This window comes from Canis aureus, chromosome 1, assembly GCF_053574225.1.
Source record: "Canis aureus isolate CA01 chromosome 1, VMU_Caureus_v.1.0, whole genome shotgun sequence".
NCBI lineage: Eukaryota > Metazoa > Chordata > Mammalia > Carnivora > Canidae > Canis > Canis aureus.
The window spans coordinates 44,004,516-44,024,072 of record NC_135611.1 but is presented as its reverse complement, the minus strand read 5'-3'; the positions used below and the strand labels follow the sequence as shown (position 1 = coordinate 44,024,072).

At 34.8% G+C, this 19,557-nt stretch overlaps 1 long non-coding RNA gene across 1 annotated transcript in view; it reads right to left on the bottom strand.

The window, feature by feature from the left end:
- Positions 1-19,557, bottom strand: part of LOC144314022 (uncharacterized) — a 101,148-nt gene that overhangs the window by 8,934 nt on the left and 72,657 nt on the right. The window lies entirely within an intron of this gene.

Sequence of the window (19,557 nt, the reverse complement as noted above, 5' to 3'; positions counted from 1 at the left end):
CTAGTACTTCATAACTAGGCTTAGGGGACTGTAAAAACAACAAAATTACCAATAAAAAGAACAAAAATGCAAAAAACATAGCAATAAGTAGACCACAAAAAAGGGCACTCATTTACAGTTGGAAAGCTGAAACAAGAATGCAGAGTGTTGCTTTATTCTACCTCAACCTAGAATGTGCACATCAGAACACTAACATTTCTCACTGCTCTACACACACACACACACACACACACACACACACACGTCTATGAATAAATACAAAATTGCAATGAGTATGGATTTGAGGGCTACCAAGAAATTTATCAAGTAGGAAAATTCACAAATATGGAATCTGTAAATAAATATTGACAATATTAATGTATGTGATTAATATGTATCTCACCCAGTATACTTCAGAACCATGAAACCAAAAATCATTTCTCACCAGTGTCCCCAGCACCCAAATCACACACACACACACACACACACACACACATGCACATATTTATGATACATAAATACATATTTACGATAATGAATCGGTCATAAGTATTATTAGCAAACTGTGCTTCCCATCTTGATCACCTTTCACTTGCTTGTAACTCTGACAACTGAAAATTCAAATAGCTCATGTTTAGACTCAGACTCTTGAAACGATTTTTATTCTATGCAAGAATGATACAGTAAAACCCAAAAGACAAATGAGCCACAGTTAAGGCATGAAAGGATAACAATGAGGCCAGTACTACTTAAAAAAAAAAAAGTACTCAGAAAGTAAAGTACTTTACTTTCCATCTAGAGAATTCCTCAGAACAGGCTATGTTTTACTTACAATTGATATACACAACTTAAATACAGTATCTTTCATCCCAAACCATTCTGGTTGCCTGCATCAGAAATCTGTAAGTAAACATTGGCTCTTTTCTCCCTTAATTTTGATAATAAATGAGCCTATTTTATGACAGATTATTTTAACTTTCCATTGCTTAAGAGAAAGTCAAAATTCTTTGAATATCTTCATGTTGAAAATACCTGTTTATTTTATTCATTTTATCTCTTTGCAAAACCCCCTCACTGTATTCCCAAGGTACATCATGCTCTCTCTGTGTCCATGCTTTTATAAAACAAGTTTTCCCCATGAGCGATCCTCTGGCTTTCTTTACCAGACTAATTTCTTACTTGTCTTTCAAGACTGTTCAAGCATCACCTCTTATTTCCAATTGTGCTTCCTTCCCTAGGGTTAATTATGCCTGTATATGTTCCCATGGCACCCTGAACAATTCTTAAAACCTCTGCTGTTGTAATCGTCAGTTCCTTGTCTATCTCTTCTCTAGGGACGGGATTCTGTTTGACTTTTTTCATATCTCTAGTGTCTGTCATGGGTTCTGACATACAGTAATATATACAATAATAGATTTGTTAGTGTATGTAAAGTAAATGCCACTGATGAACTTGCTAAGTGAGGGAAGGAAGGAAATAAGCAAGGAAGAAAGGGAAGAAGGAAGGAAGGAAAGATGGAAAGAAGGAATGCACATTGTGCTAAAATTGGAGCAAATGCTAGGAAGATTCCTTACCTAAAAGATATATGGATGAGGCTAATAAAGCTTGGTTAACTTTTTTATTTTTTATTTGGAGGATCTGCAGTATACATATTCTGTAACATCATAACTCTGCTATTCTAGTTTGTAGAGATGTAGATCTTAATTAGGTTATTAGACTAAACTTAATCATAGCTTATTCTACCTATCACTCATCTTACAAAGAAATCACAGGACAGATCTTTTTCTTAAATACAAGAATGTGTATAAAGCAGTTGGCATATTCTGGAAGAGAAGTACTGTACTCTTACTCTCAGGTCAAAATAATTTTTTAAAAACATACTTTGTTTCTGATAATTATATTAATGCAAGGCAGATTGATGGGAAAAGGAAAATTCTACTAGAAACAGTGTTGAAGAAAGTCATGAAAAAAATCTGACAATTGAAATCATGAACAGAAACACATTGCCATATCAGACAAAGATATCTTTGTAATATATAAACTGATAGATTAAAAGATACTTTAAATTTGAAACTATCTGCAGACTCATGATCTGTGTCCTTTTTAATAATTGAGGCCAATTTGTTTTCAGGGTTTCAAAAGTTTGAAAAAATATTTAGTTTTCCAAAAGACTTAATGGCAGAAGAAATCTTCCCCAGACCCAACTTGCTCTTTTTGGTAAATCATTTAACAGGGACCCAATGATCTGGTGTTGTAGAGCAGACCCATGCTAGGAGTCAGGAAATCTGAGTTCTAATCTTTGTACTGCCAGCAAATAGTTTTGTACCCCAAGCATATTATTTAATCTGCATTAAGAATAATTTTTGTGTAATGTACTACATGATGTCTAATGTTTGAAATGCTAAGGCATACCATGTAAACAAAAAATAATGTAATCCATAGAAACATAAGAGGTAAACACAGTATTATGATGAATAATACAAGGTGCATATAAGGGTTGTCTTGAAAATTCTTTTTAAGTAAACGTAGCCATTAATTATCTGAAGGCCCCCATATGTAGTGAGGTTTCAGAACTGATTTTGCCTCTTGAAAGTGTATTTGATTTGACTGAATGAAGACTTGGTTTAAATCAAATTTCCTGAGTAATTATAGAGGATACGTAGATTGAATCCATAACATTCTGGTAGCCATGATAATGTAGGATTTAGTCTTTGTACTTAAGCAGGAAAAAAAATATTTTAACAAAGTTATAGTTGCTACAATTAAGTATCCATTTTCAGACTATAAATTTGGGAACCAAGAGATCTTAATGCATATTGCATTATAAATTTATTGTTCAATACTCCTGCTTATGATTCACATCCACTTAAACATTGATATAAGGGTCCCTATTAGGGGCTCCAAGAGCATTTATAATGATCAAATAATTCTTATTAAGAAATAGATGTTTGAGTTTCATGAGAAGATGGAGCTCACAAGGTCCGAACTTCGTAGACTTGGAGACCTAAGAAGTAGAATTAAGTACTGATTTGAGAGTCTAATCTTGGTGATCTAGGAAGAAACACTACAGTTAGATCAAGGTCTGAGAATTAGGTAAAGCATGTTAGCTGCAGGAAAATGGATGCAGTGAATGTTGGGGAAATAATTTAAGGTGTGACGTAGCCAAGTGAAGTAATTAAACCAAAGATCTTTTGGCTTAATTAGACCATAGTCCAGGTATTCAGTTTATGGTGTATTTGTCCAGAATTTTTTTTATTTTTTAGCAAAGTATTATTATTAATAGTTGTATTAGAATAATCCAGGAACAAAGACAGAAGAGATAAGCATAAAGGACATAATCAGGCAGGTGGTGAAATATGAATATAGATTATATATTATGTAATCATATAATTATTATGTATTGTAAATGGCATCATATCTATATAAAGTTTCCCAAATAGTTATGTAGATGATAGCTGTGCAAAATAATTAATTTTTCATAGGGTATATGTGTTGAAATATTTAAAGGTCAAAGATCATAATAATAGCATCTTATTCTCCAACATTTCAGGAAAAATAGTATTAATATATATATTTTTTTTATTTATTTATTTTGAGAGGCAGACAGAGAGAGAGCACAAGCAGGGGGAAAGCCTGAGGCAGAGGGAGAAAATCTTAAGCAGACTCCACACTGAGCTCGGAGCCCAATGAATGGCTCAATCTCACGATCCTGAGATCATGACCTGAGCTAAAATCAGGAGTTGAGCACCTAACCAATTGAGCCAGTCATGTGCCCCCAAATAATATTAAAAATATACATTATTTAGAAAAAAGATAAAATTAAAAAAAAAAAAGAAAAAAAAAAAAAAAAGAAAAAAGATAAAATTAAAAAAACAATTAACAATCATTGAATATAGATAAACGCTAAATGGGTCTTTGTTGTGCTATTCTTACAGAAAAAATTAAATAAAAACCTATACAAATACATTGTGTGCTTTTCCCAAAAATAAGTCAAAACGATACGGTAGACATCTGTTCTGGGCTTCCAGGTTCAGGTATGGTTTTATCTACTTCTGTGTGAGATCTGTGTACAGTGATGAGAATTCTAACTAAATCTGAAAGATGAATTCCAAAAACTGGCCTTTCTCTTTCTTACTCTTTCTGGCATCCCGTATATAAGTCTGACTAGTTCTCTGACTGAATCCTAAATCATGGTGAGTGAGGCAGATAGCAAGAAGTCTAAATTGAAAGTAGACCCACCATGTACCAAAGACAAAATGTTTTCAGTTTCAGATAAAGTTAATTGCCTAATAAAAGTCATCAGCATTTTTTGTAGCAATATAGTAGAGCCTACAATCTCAAAAACAAAGCATCCATAATATCCAGGATTATAATCCAAAATTACTTAACATAACAAGAAAAAAGAATATGTTACTCATTCTTAAGGAAAAGACAATTAATAGATGTCAAGCATAAGATGATACAGACCTTGAATTTACCAGTAATGGACTTAAAAAGCAGCAAGTCTAGCTATGTTCAAAGATAAGGAAAAATATTCTATAATGATTAATGAAATAAACCTCACCAGAATAATAGAATACATTAAAAAGTACCAAATGAAAATTTTAGAATTGAAAAAATATTTCCTGAAATTTTAAAAATTTTAAGTAATGGATATATTAGCAGAATGGAGAAAATAGAGGAAAGGTAAATAAATTTAAAATATATTAATAGAAATTCAACATGAGGAAGAAACTACTAAAAGCTCTCAAACAAAAGGACAGAACCTGTGAAAACTTTTCACCTTGCATCATTGTAGCCTCATATGGAGATAATAGAGAGAATGAGGCAGAAAAATTATTTGAAGAAGTAATAGCTGAATTATTCCCAAATCTGTGGGATTCAAAATTCTAGATTCAAGCAGCTAAGGGTAAACCTAACAGCATATTGCTTATAATGATCAAGAGAAAATCTTTAAAAAAATTTAGAGAGGAAAAAAATGATGTATTATATAAAGGGAACAGCAATCCAAAGGATCACAGATGTTTTATCAGAAACTATGAAAATGAAAAGAGAGCACAACATCTTTACAGTCCTGAAGAAAAGAGAAAACTACACAGAACCTATTGGCAAGAGAAAACCCTAGTGTAAAGAAAGGCCCAGAAAGGACACAGATGTTGGAATTACAAGACAGGTAATTTAAAATAGTTAGGGCCCTTGGGGTGCCTGGGTGGCTCAGTCGGTTAAGTGTCTGCCTTCAGCTCAGGTCATGATCTTGGGGTCCTGGGATCAAGCCCCCTTTGGGGCTCCCACTCAGCGGGGAGTCTGCTTCTCCCTTTACCCTTCTGCCCTGCTTGTTCTCTCTCTCTCTCTCTCTCTCACTCAATTTCAAATAAATAAATAAAATCTTAAAAAAAATAATTAGGGCTCTTGGTTTACATCCAGCTTCCTACCATACTAATTAATAGCATTCCCTTTCACAGTCATTTTGATTTGGGCAATAATTTACATGATTATTCTACCAGTAAAGATTTCACATATTTTACCTCCTTTAAACTTCACCAAGGATTGTGAATCAGAATAATCATCCCTATTTTACAGATAATAAAACTTACCTCAGTAAGCTTAGAAACTTGCCCAAGTCACGTATCTAGAGACTGTGTTGCCATTCAAACACAGCATATTTGATTTAGAGTCTCAACTTTACCATTTCAAGCATCACTGAGTTATATAAATTTTAGATTTTGATACATTTCTCCTGTAGAGCATAAAGTTTAAATAAACAACTGATTGTTCTACCTAATTTGTAAAGTTTACTAAAAGTCTCATTTCCAAGTTCTGGTATGGTTTTCTTCACTGAGATTCACTTAGGCAGAGATTATGTTTTTCTGATCTGTTTTGCATATATTTTTAAGCTGTTTTTTCAGCCCTAATCATTGATCTTTCTTATTGTTTCTGAGTTTAATACCGAATTATGCAAAGAATTTTCTTTTGCATACACTGGATGTTAGTTACTATCAAAGCAGAAATACTTTGACCTTCTGAATCAAAGTCAATTCCCAGCCAGAGCTTCAGACTTAATTAAATTGAATTCAAAAGCAACCAAATTAAACAGTCTGCTACGGTGACAATAAAATAAAAACAATAATGAAAGTAAATCAATGGAAACAACTCGGAATAAGTAAAATATTTCCTTCACTTTAAAAAAAAATTATTTACTTATTCATGAGAAACACACACAGAGAAAGAGAGAGAGAGAGGCAGATACATAGGCAGTGAGAGAAGCAGGCTCCATGTCGAGAGCCTGATGTGGGATCCATCCTGGTACTCCAGGATCACACCCTAGGCGGAAGACAGGAGCTCAACCGTTGAGCCACCCAGGCTTCCCATCCTTCTCTCTTTTTAATTTAAGGTCACAGGAATGAACATTTTTTTTTACTCTTATTGATATTTATGCAAATTATATATCCAGTTTACACTCAAAATTCTAAGAATTTGATATATTAGAATCAGGAATTAGATGGAGATAAAAATATGGTTTAAAAAAGCACCAACAGGGATGCCTGGGTGGCTCAGTGGTTGAACATCTGCCTTTGGCTCAGGTCAGGATTCTGGAGTCCTGGGATCGAGTCCCGCATCGGGATCCCCGCAGGGAGCCTGCTTCTCCCTCTACCTGTGTCTCTGCCTCTCTCTGTGTGTCTCTCATAAATAAATAAAAATCTTCAAAAACAAAAGCACCAACAGATGTTATCTTTGAGGAAGCATTCAATTTGCTGTGATAATGGCAATGAATTCTCTGATCAGTAAGATGAAATTCATCAGATAGTGTCTGCTATCTACTAAGTTAAACTCCTGTAGGAGATATTAGATCCATCAGATTAAATACTAAGCCAACTCTAAGTAGCTTTTTATTGTATTGTAATAAAAAGCTACTTAGTAAATTACAAAGTATTGTAATTTATACTGTTGTATCACAAATCTCTATAAGGGGCGCCTGGGTGGCTTAGCCGGTTAACGATCTGACTCTTGATTTCAGCTCAGGTCATGATTTCAGGGTTTAGGGATCTACCCTTAAGTAGGGCTCCCGGCTCAGTGTGGAGACTGCTTGAGATTCTTTCCCCCTCCTTTACCCTCTCCCTCTGCTTCTCCCCCTGTTTTCTCTCTCTCTCTCTCTCTCAAATAAATATATAAAATCTTTTTAAAAATCGGTATAAAATCTGGGAATGAGAAATTCACATATATTACGAATTGTCCCTATATTTGAAAATTAACGACCAGCAATAATTTTTGGCAAGCTAAAGGCTTTTCTTGCTTGCTTACTCCTTTGTCATAACCATGTTTTCTTGAAAGTTTTACTGAATTTAGCTATGCCCTTTTGAAGAGTATGCAAAACAAAATCCTATGTTTCTGCTGACTGTTGAAGTTGCCTCCCTGTTTCTTCAGTATCACACTATAAATTGCCAGACTTTGACACTGACAGTTTTACTTCCTCTGCCAAAAGATTTCTTAATCTTGGTTTAAAAAACAGGCTTATCCATTATTCTTCCCAATTCTTATAAGAGGTGGCTTGTTTCTCATTCAAAATGAATCATGCATTTGGTGTTGTGTGTAAAAACTAAGTGCCAAAACCAAGGTCATGTAGGTTGTCTCCTTAATTTCTTTTAGACATTTGTAGCTTTACATTTTACTTTTAGGTTTATAATTCATTTTTGGTTAATCTTGGTACATGATGTGAGATATATGTCAAAGTTTTGTTTTGTTTTGTTTTGCATATGGATGTCTGATTGTCATAGCACCACTTGACTTCTGTCTCCACTGTCTTTGCACTTTTGTCAAAAGTCAGTTGACTATACTTGTGTGTCTGTTTTCCATCTCTCTATTCTGACATACTGATATATATATATATCAACTCCGTGTTCTCCAATGCCACACTGTCTCAATTAGGGCAGCTTTATAATAAATTTTAAATCAGGTGATGTGAATTCTGCTTGAATGCTGAGATCAGTTCATGTGAGCTCAGAATTATTATGGCTATTCTATTTCTATTGTCTGTCCAATGTACTTTTAGAATCACCCTGTCAGTATCTACCACAAAGATTGCTTTGAATTTACAGATCAAATCAGGGGTAAATGGCATCTTAATAATATATAGGATTCTACTCTATATATCTCTCCAGCACATAATCCACTAAATTTGTATTTAACTATTTCATTTTTTCTGTTACTTTAAAAAATATTGATTTTTAAATTTTAGATTCAGTTGTTCATTGCTAATATAGAGAAACACAAGTCATTGACTTTTTAATATTAACTTTGTATCTTAGGAACTTACGAAACTCACTTGCTAATTCTAAAATCATGGGTCTGTGTGTGTGTAGATTCTTTTGAATTTTCTACATATACAGTATGTTGTCTGTGAATAAAGAGAGTTTTATTTCTTTTTTTAGCAAAGTATAGTTTACATACAGTATTTCTTTCTTTTCAATCTGATGCTTTTTATTTTTGCCTTATTGCACTGGCTAAGATTCCAATGCTAGTTTGAATAGGAGAGATGTTAGAAAACACCTTTCTCTTGTTCCACATCTTAGGATGGATCTTAGGAAAAGTATTAATTCTCTTACCATTAAACATGTTGATAGCTGGAGATTCATAAATATTCTGTTACGTAAAGTCAAGTCCTTTAGGCAGAATGATTATGATATAGGTGAGAAACTTATTTATCTCAGATAGGGATATTTAGAGGTCTACTTTATTCCAAAATTTCTACTCCATTATTCTTTTGATTAGTGTTTGTATAGTGTATATTTCTCCATCCTTTTACTTCAAATGTATCTAAATCTTTATTTTTCAAGTGGGTTTTGTAAACGGCATGCAGTTGGATCTTGTTTTTATATCTGATCTGATCATCTCTTTTACTTGGTGTGTTTGGAACATTTAAGTTTAAAATGATTACAGATGAAGTTGTAGCCTTGTTATTTTCTTCTTTCTTGTTACTGGTATTTTGACTTTTTTCAGGTACATTATCACTCTGCAGTGTTATAAATGTTAAGCTTGTAATTTTTTGTTTGCTTGCTATTTTAATTGCCTTGATTTAAGTAGAGGATAATTTGGGTGATTTCTAACTATGCCTCTGGTCTGCTATCTTGCTGCCACCAAAGTCAATATGTTCTATTATGAAAAGAGTTCTACTTATGAATAAAACTAATAAGAAAAATAAACATGACATATCATTATTTACTTCTTCTAATCTGTTGATATGATTTTATTATCACCTTATCTTTCTCAAAATCTGACATAACTTTCCCTTATTTTCCCTACTCAAAAGACAGTTTAAGCAGCCAAAAAATACCCTTCTTGATTTTGAAGAGTGTATCCACATTACAGGACCCAAAGTCAGAGCTCATGGAAAACAATAGTAAGGTAAAGCACAGAATCTGGAGGTAGATTCACATTTGGGTTAAGTCAAATTATGATCAGTGTAGCTTTGTGAAAGTTGCTTTATTTTTATTTTTTTACCTTTCTCATCTATAAAATAGGATGATAATTTTGGTACCAGAGGATTTTTGAGTATCAAATCAGGTTTTTTTTTAATGTAGCTCTTATATATACACCCAATATGTGTTTGTTAAGGAAAATGTATCACTTCTGTCATCCCCATATGAACCTCATGAGACAGACAGTTGTGCAATTAATTTTATTTTGCAAATGAGAATCAAGAGTCAGAGTATGCCTACTATTCCTAAGGTAGAACAGCTTTTGGTGCCACAGGCATTATATTAACTCAAGCTGCAAAGAAGGATACTTTAAATATTTAAATGGAAATTTGGGGTGTTAAAAAAATACCAAGCTGTTATACCATTTGCTCTCATTCACTGGAAAGGATTCCTGTTGCATTAATAATAAAACTGAGTGAGCTACTAGAAGAAAAAAGAAGAAAGCTCTGCATTTCAGGCTTAATTTTTATCTTTCTATTTATGTAACACAGAATCTACCTTTATTGGCTAAAATGGGATATGTGTGATAGAAAAGAATATCATTAAAATGCACATGAGCCAAAACATCCTAATCCTTGAGAATTATAGACAGGACTGGAAAATTCATGATTGCTTCATGAATAATAACTATAAAGATTACTTTGGATCTCCATTATTCATGTTGTTTAAGAAGAGTCTCATGGAATTTCATTATATAAAATTTTCTTTAAAGAAGGTAGGGAGGTACGCCTGGGTGGCTCAGTTGTTGAGCATCTGCCTTTGGCTCAGGACATGATCCCAGGGTCCTGGGATTGAGTCCTACATCAGGCTCCCTGCAAGGAGCCTTCTTCTCCCTCTGCCTATGTCTCTGCCTCTCTCTGTGTCTCTCATGAATAAATAACTACAATATTTTTTAAACAAACAAACAAAAAGACAGTGGGGCAGAGTTGAACTTTACCTACTTACATTTAAAAACCTAGTGAAGCATCATTTTATTAGAGTATTAAGTCCAAATTTTTCACTGCAGTTGTATCCTTTAATTTTGGAAAATGTAATGGAGCAGAAATCCTTGAAGAGAAATCAGTTTTTCTGTTAAGGTATTATTTGTACATAAGGCAATTTTAACTGTGTGAGAGAATCACAGAACTCTATAATTTGATCCCTTGTTTTTCCCACTTTCAATTACAGTTTGAAAAGTTCCATATATTCTTAGGTGTCTTTATTCCTCTGCTATCCCGAAACTTCTATGCCCTTAAATTTCCATCCCAAACTTTCCAATAGATTCACAAATATTCATTCAGAAAAATATTTATTTGCTTATACTGTATGCCAGGTATATACATCCATGGAGAAAAACACAAATAAAACCCCACACTCATGAATCTTTGTCCTGGAGGGTGAAGCATAACAGAGTATAAGCAATTTCTTTTAAATATTTTTTTTATTTATTTATTTATTTATTTATTTATTTATTTATTTATTTGAGAGAGCGTGCTATAGAGAGCATGAGCGCAGGGAAGGGCAGAAGGAGGGGCAGCCTCCCCACTCAACAGGGAGCCACTACACAGGGCTCCATCCGGGACCCTGAGATCATGACTGGAGCCAGCTGAAGACAGACACTTAAGTCACTGAGCCCTAGGTGCACCCAGAGTATAAGCAATTTAACTAATATTACCTAAGTCTTACTCTGCTTCATTGGAAACAGGGAAGGCATTAGAAAGGAGTAGCCCCACTTCTGTTTATATTCCTCCATTTCTCTTTCCTGTTCTAAATAATTTGGTGACCTTCCTCATATTTAAAACTCATCTTATCTTCTGTTTTTGAATGCAGGTCACTTTTCCATTGTTGTCCAAATTCTGTTGTAACACTTTTAGACCCTTTCCTCTGGCTGCTTTCTGACAGAACACTAACTAATACACTTCAGACCTCTCCCACCTTATCTTCTCCTTTCACATGCAAACGTGTGTGTGTATGTGTGAGTGTGGCAGACACACAACACTCATTATCTCCACTCTTCACCTTCCGCTAACTCCTCAACCTGCCATAAAGACAGTTCCAATTCTGTAAAATGTTCTCAGGACTAAAATGTTTTCACCAAGCAATTGCATGTGAATTAGAAAATCTAAAAGGGACTTCTAACATTTTTTATTTATCATTTGCTCCCAGAACAGCACTTGAAACAATTGATTATTCCTTCTTTCTCAAGCGACAGTTATCCCTTGGTTTCCATCACTCCTGGATTTATCCTAGTCTCTGGTTATTTTTATAGAGCATCTGTGCTTGCTGGTTCTCTCCATTGAATGTCTTTCAGGCATCTTGACAACAGCTACAACAAACTGTAGTAAACCGATTTCTTCTTGTTTCCCATCCTCTAGCATTTTCTCTGTCACTTAATAGCATATTTAACAAATTGTCCAAAACAAGAATTAAGAAATTACCTTTAAACTCTTTTCTCTCGAGAAACATCTACATCCAATCAGTTGTAAGGTATTATCATGTTTATTCTTAGTTTTCTATTAATCTCATCCTTTTCTGTCCATCCTCACTGCCACACTCACAGTAAAAGCCAATATTATCTATGATTTATAATACTTAACATTCATTCAAAAATCTTAGCATTTTCTGTGGTTCAGGCATCATTCTAGGGGCTGAGGACTCAAAAGGGATCAAACCAGACCAAATCCCTGCCCTCAGCATGCTTAGCATCAGTGAGAAAGAGATTATTGCAACTTAGTTTGTGATTCTCTAACATTGCATGACTCATATAAATTATTGGCATAGCAACCAAAGCTATTTAAAACAAAACAGGAATATGATCAAATGACTCCTGTACTAATGGTCTTCCAAAGAATTTGTGATTTCCTTAACAAACACTCTAAATTTCTTGCTAATCATTTCACTGCTTCTCTGTTCAACTCCTCCAGGTACTATGGGACCTGCACTAGACATTCTAACTATACTCAGCATCTTTACATAAATAACTGGGGATGAGAGGAAGTTTTATACAGTTGAGGAAGGAGCATACAGCAAATTAAGGTGAGAAACAAAGACAAAATCCCTGTAGTAAGGAAAAGTAAAGCAATGCAGCACACAGAAGGTCACACTAGGATATGGATAATCACTGAAAGAACAAGAAAAATATTCAAAGTCAGTAAAGAGAAAATGAAGGAAGAGAGAAAACCTGATGATCCAACAGAAGGAATGAAAGAAGGTGAAAAGACACAAAGAACCATGGAAAATGGGGAACACAACATATGACACAGGAAGAATTCCATGCATCTCAGTGTCCACAACAAATTTTAAGTTCCATTAGAATGTAGGCTGCACAAGAGCATTTATACCCCAACATCTAGAAGACATACACACATGTACTTGCAGTACAGTAAATAGTATTTGAATGAAGGTGGTGTGACACATATAAAATTGTGTGTTATTCATCTTTTGGAAAGTTCTCAGAGTAATTAAGTGAAGCAAGAACTACTTTATGAAGATTCCTTAATAATGCAATCTAAGTGCCTTATCTCAGCTGCAATTCACAGAATTAGAGAAAACTAGAAACCCTGCTCTTTCCCTGACTCTTTACTTACCTTTCTTCTTCACCTATAATAGACTTGGGAGCTCTCTGAATGTAGGAAGCTATTCACCTGTTCCTGATTATTTAGTGTAGGATTTTGTTTTTTCTTGCTAGTTGATAACCACTTGTATTCCAGCTCATCCTCCCATTTGTATTTTTCAACTTTAAGATTCTGTCAGAAGTTTTCTTTGTCAAATACCTAAAGCGGCAGAGACTAAATTTACTAAGTCCAAATTCTAACAACAGATAAAATTATGGCAAATTAAAATTTTTTTATTTGTTTTTTGTTAACTGGCAAATTGGAGAAAAAAATGGAAAATGTGGTTTGTTAAAGATAAATTCACTCCCATAACTATGAAATGAGATGTTGGATGATAATCTGAAATAGATAAGGAAACATAATGGAACCTAGGACCTTAGAGATTATGCTTTTACTGCCATGGAGGAAAAATTAAACCTAGCAATGTTTGACTTGAGCCTCGTAGCAGAGAAATAGTTCTTTTTGAATTTTTTTCAGCTATTTGTTTAGGCTCCAACATTGAAATATCTTGTTAATATTTTAATAGACTTCATTGGTATAAACCCTATGTTAGAGATGAATTGGGTTGTTGAATAAATTTAATTCAAATACCAGGTTAAAAAAAAAAGACTATAACATGATCTTTACCTGGATTCCTGCAATATCTGAAGGAAATATATCTGAAGTACTGAAGTACTTGAAGAAAAGATAAATATATTTAGGAGCTAGTTTTTTTAAAAGGCCATTAAAATTATGAAACCATTGGCTAGAGTTAGGTAAAAAGAGGAAAAGTGGGGATCCCTGGGTGGCGCAGCGGTTTGGCGCCTGCCTTTGGCCCAGGGCGCGATCCTGGAGACCCGGGATCGAATCCCACATTGGGCTCCCGGTGCATGGAGCCTGCTTCTCCCTCTGCCTGTGTCTCTGCCTCTCTCTCTCTCTCTGTGACTATCATAAATAAAAAATAAAAAAAAAAGAGGAAAAGTGAAAGTCACAAATTTAGGACTAATGGAGGAAAACTGGTTATAAACATATGGGTAGATACATGAGGGAATATTTGCATATCTATGTTAATGCAGTTGAATATGTGAATGAGTTAAAATTATTTATTAAATAATGATCAACATTGACTTGTGGAAACACACATAAGAATAGGAGAGAACCGGGGATCCCTGGGTGGCTCAGAGGTTTGGCGCCTGCCTTTGGCCCAGGGCATGATTCTGGAGTCCCGGGATCGAGTCCCACATCAGGTTCCCTGCATGGGGCCTGCTTCTCCCTCTGCCTGTGGTCTCTGCCTCTCTCTCTCTCTCTCTGTGTGTGTGTGTGTGTGTGTGTGTCTCTCATGAATTAATAAATAAAACCTTAAAAAAAAAAAAGAATAGGAGAGAACCATGAAATTATTTGTTTAGCTACCCTCCCAATACCCAGTCTCAAAATGAACTTTGTAACTTAAAGAGCAGATCATTGGACTTTCCTTGAACTCTGTCAGAATGTATACTACTTCTCTAAGTGAGGTCTGTGTACCACTATCATTAGATGTCTTGGGTTGCTGATTAAAGATGCAGATTGCCATGGTTGAGGTAAGACCTAATAGCATAAGCTCTCTGGGTGTTGAACCAGGAAATCCAATGCTTGGCAAGCCTCCCAGGTGAATATGATACACATTAAAATGTGGTGAAGAGAACAAATTAAAACCAGGTGATTGTTTTTATATGGCCTTCATCTTTCCTTGTTTTTTTTTTTTTTTTTTTTTTTTTTTTTTTTAGACTTCATTTATTTATTTGACAGAGGGAGAGAAATAGAGTGAGTGAGCTCATAAGCAGAGGGAGTGGCAGTCAGAGGGAGAGGAAGAAGCAGACTCCCCAAGTTGCAGAGATCCCAATGTGGAGTGGATCCCAGGACTCTGGGATCATGACCTCAGCTGAAAGCAGATCCTTAACTGACTGAGCCACCAAGGTACGCCAGTCAGTAATGCCCCAAGGCCTTCATCTTTCAAAACAACCAATAACATTATCTTTCCACAAATCATCTAGATTCACCATTTTGGAGTAGTCTTTGACTCCTAAATGCAATTATCAGGCAAATCTACCTTCCTGTTTGCACTGGTGTGGATGCTGTTCCCCTCATTTCCAGTCTCTTCCTTCAGTTCATGCTTCCACATAATTCTTTGCAAAGACTCAATTTTATCCTGTAATTTAGCTTGCTTGTCTTTCTTTCTTTCTTTCTTTCTTTCTTTCTTTCTTTCTTTCTTTCTTTCTTTCTTTCATCTTTCTTTCTTTCTTTTTCTTTCTTTCTTTCTGTCGCAGGGTTGGGTATGTATAAAAAATCTTACTCTCAAAACAGGGCATAGACTTCATGGAGTAATAGCCCCCCTCTCTCTCACTGTGAATTTATCATAACATTAGAGTTTTCACAAATAGATTTTAATAAGCCAGTGGTGGTCATTTTATGTCTGCTTAATTACCGAAATCATCATTAATATATTAGTAACTATTTTATTTTTTATTTCATTCTTGGAGAGAGAGCGTGCAATGTGAGGTGGGGGAAGGAGAGGGAGAGAGAATCTTAAGCAGCTCCACACTCAGCAGAGAGCCTCCACAGGCTGTCTCAGGACTCATGACCCAAGCTGAAATTTAGAGTCAGCGGCTTAATTGACTGAGCCACCTAGGCACTCCAATCAATAACAATTTTATGTAAACCTTCTCTTTTTACTTTCATGTCTTAACCTAACTTATCTCATCAAATGCAAACAGACATTAACCAACAGAGAATTCTTCATTTCAGTCAGGGATCATCATTAATATTGGAAAGTAAAAACTTGAAATGTGTAGACAGTGAGTTAAGGTAATATATTGAAAAGTACCTTATTTATTCTAGATCAAATAAATATATTCTATGTCTACTTTAATATTTAGTTCAACATTTGAATTTGAGTAGCAAAATTAATAAGGAAAATATTTAGATCTTACAACAAAGTAAAATAAATATGTAAAACTGAGATATGGTCTAACCTCCCTTGGTTATGAAAACTGAAAGGCTTCTTAATAGCATGCAAATTCATGTATTACTTGTAGTTAATATGTGAGATTTTAATATAAAGACCAATAAAGGGAAAGGAAACAGCTATATTAGTATGAATACACTTCCTTAATTTTAATACTTTAAAAATATTTTTAAAAATACAAATAAAAATATTATATGATACAATTTAGAAGTTGTACCATAGTTCAAAATCTACATACACTGTTTTTATCAAATATTTTTAATCTCAGGCCCTCTAAAATTGTTAGTTTCTAGGTGTGGTGACAAAAAAAGATTGCTTCTTCCTAAAATAGCTTTTATAATGGCATACCAAATAATAATACTTGATAGTAAGTAATAAACAGAAGATGGTGCAGAAAGGGAGAAAGAAAAGCAAAAAAATAAAAAATAAATAAAAGGAAAGAAAAAAGAAAAAAAGAAAGGGAGAAAAGCATGATCTGGTTTAGACTGGTGTCTGACTAGCAGCTCTAGGGATGCCTTCTGCCAAAGTCACAGACAGGTCTTAGGAAATACTTCCACACGTTTCATTCATCTTCATCCAAATAACTTTACTACAGGGATGAATTTTCAAGATAGAGTGAACTAATTCCTTGACTTCCCACTGGACTTAAAATCACTTATTATATGCCAAAAATGACATACTGATTGGACATCTGATTGAGAAGTACAGGACCCAATTCTGGTCACTTCATAAAACAACATAAAGCAGCAAAGCAGGGGAAGATCCAAGTTCTCTGATTCTTGAAGGCATTAGGCAACAGTGGGAGAAATCCCCAGTCCATCTCCTGACCTTTCTCAAACTGTGAGGACTGCTCTGGGGCAGAGGGAAAAATGCTTATGGTACATTCACTCATTGTATTTCTTCATCTATCTCCATGGCTATGTTCTCCCAGATTTTGGCAAAAATTTGGTGGCCAATTTTCATTTAGGCACTGTTGTTGAGCCTCATTTTTATATTATTATTATTATTATTATTATTATTATTATATTTATTACTGTGTGTATTTTCTTAAGCTTTGGTTGGTATTTTAATGGGAATATAGTAACTGTAGCAGAGATTGTTACTTATTCTCTATTTCTTCCCAGCAATAAGCAGAAAAAGATTTTGAAAACCTAATAATAGTAAGAGAATAATAACACTATCAAATTATAAAGGTATAGCAAATTTATTAAATATATAATAGAAAAATAAACAATTTCCAGGTTTATTGACTCTATTGGATTGAGTATGATACAAGCAATTTTTTGTCTCAGTTTATCTTCAAATCCAGCCTGTTGGGTTTACTTTCCCTGAACCTAGATGATAACACAAGTAGATTTCATCGCTTCTAGGTCACTTTCAGATATTGGTAACAATTCCCTTTTCAGATATTAGAAAGTATAGTCTGATCTACATCAAATCTCTTATTCAGCCCAAAGCTTATCACAAATAAACCTTGAGTAGAAGAAATGGGTAATGTCATTTCTATTTCTCTCCATAGATACTCTGTTACTTTTCTCTTGATAATTTCTGCCTGCCTCTTCACCCCCACCTGAGTTTAGTAGAGGAAGAGAACAAGAGATAAAGAGTTGATTGCAATCTGGTGTTTGGGCTCCCTCTACCATTTGGTGCAAGGTGACCAACTATTGCAGAGTTGGAGAGGTCCCTACCACTTACTCACCTCCAAGGATTCATGGTTTCCTGATGCAAACTGTAAACTCTGAATAGCTATGTGTGACATCATCTAAATCTGTTTTCAAAGTAAACTCCATGCAGACTCTTCCTGCTGATGTATATTTATTTCTCTAGTATCTATCTACCTATCATCTATCTGTCTATCTCTGTATAGATATATATGTATCTTATTTATATTTGTCATCTGTTGGCTATGTTTTTCTAGAGAACATTAACACATTGACATTCATAGAACACGCCAGCCAACAAGAGCAGAATATACATTATTTTCAGTGCACATGGAACATTTACCAAGACATCATATTTCACAATTTGGCGATAAAATAGAGCTTAAGAATTTAAAATAAATGAAGTAATAGGAAGTATTCAAAGATGAAAACATAATTAAAGGAGAAGCTAATAACAGAAAGACCTCTGGGAAATTCCATATATTTGGAAATCAACATACTTTTAAATAAACCATAGAAACTTCTGCCTCTGACCTGGAGTAACAAGAACAAATTTCCCCTCCTCCTCGAAACAACAACAAAACTTCACAAAATATACAAAACAAGTCTTAAGACACTAACATCAGGCAGTGATCTCTCAGAAATGGTAAACAGATGAGACAGGCTCTTCCATGCCCTGGTTTTTGCTTGGAGAGACTTTCCAAGCCAAAGAATGGGGGGAATAGGGAAAAGAGCCCCTCAGACTCTGAGTGGAGAAGATAGAGACTTTGCAGAGAGTCTGGGGAGACCGAGGCCACAGTTCACAGGGCAGATGGCAGGGAAGGAGAAATAATACCCACAGAAAAAGAGCTCTTTGAACCTGCAAAAGGTCCCTCTTGAGATCAGTGGAATCCTATTGAGCATAGGTGTATGTGGAAGCTACCTGAGCCTATGGAAAGAGACAACCAAAAGGAGTTGAGGCAATAGATTAATTCTTGTTCCCACCAGCCAGAAGGAAAACTTCACAATTCATAGGACAGTAGACTACTCGGAAGGGCCCCTTTCTCTTTGGGGCATTATCCACATATAAGTGTGATCATATGGTATTTCTCATTTATATGTGGAAGTTAAGAAAGAAATCAGGTGAACATATGGAAAAAGGGAAAAGAAAAAAAGGAGAGAGGAGAAACAAGCCATAAGTGACTCTTGATGATAGAGAGTAAGCTGAGGGTTGATGAAGGGGGGGGGGGGGGGAATGGGCTAGATGGGTGACGGGTGACGTGGATTAGATGTGTGTTGTGATGAACACAGGGTGTTGTATGGAAGTGACGAATCACTGAATTCTACTCCAGAAACTTTGTTTGTATGTTAACTAACAAAGTTTAAATAATAAAAAAAATAGCATTATCTCCCATCTGTATTTCCATTAGAAAAAGAATAAGTTTCCTTTACCAAATAGCAAAGTATTTCTTAAATTTTTGGCAAGAAGAATTTCTTTTGGGCCTTCTCAGTGGACATAATTAGGAGATGCATGTCATGCTTCAATATTCCCATCCCCTGAAGATTTTTAATTCCTGCCTGTATACCAGTAATTTCTGGCAGTCTCTTTTCACATGAGCCACGATAGATTCAATTTTGTATAATAACTCAGAAACTTAGAATCAATGTCCATTTGAATAAATTGAATGTAACCTCTCTGGTTGGAGAACTCATTATCAACAAATTTACCCTCAACTAAAATATGTTCAAATTCCTTTAAGTGAGCCACCCAAAACCCATTCCTATCAATAACCTGAGAGATAGTCTAACATTAATTATCAAGTCTCTGAGTGTATTAACTTTTTCTTCTCCATTCTAATTCTGTTTAATTCTCAGGGAGAGCTAAGATCTGG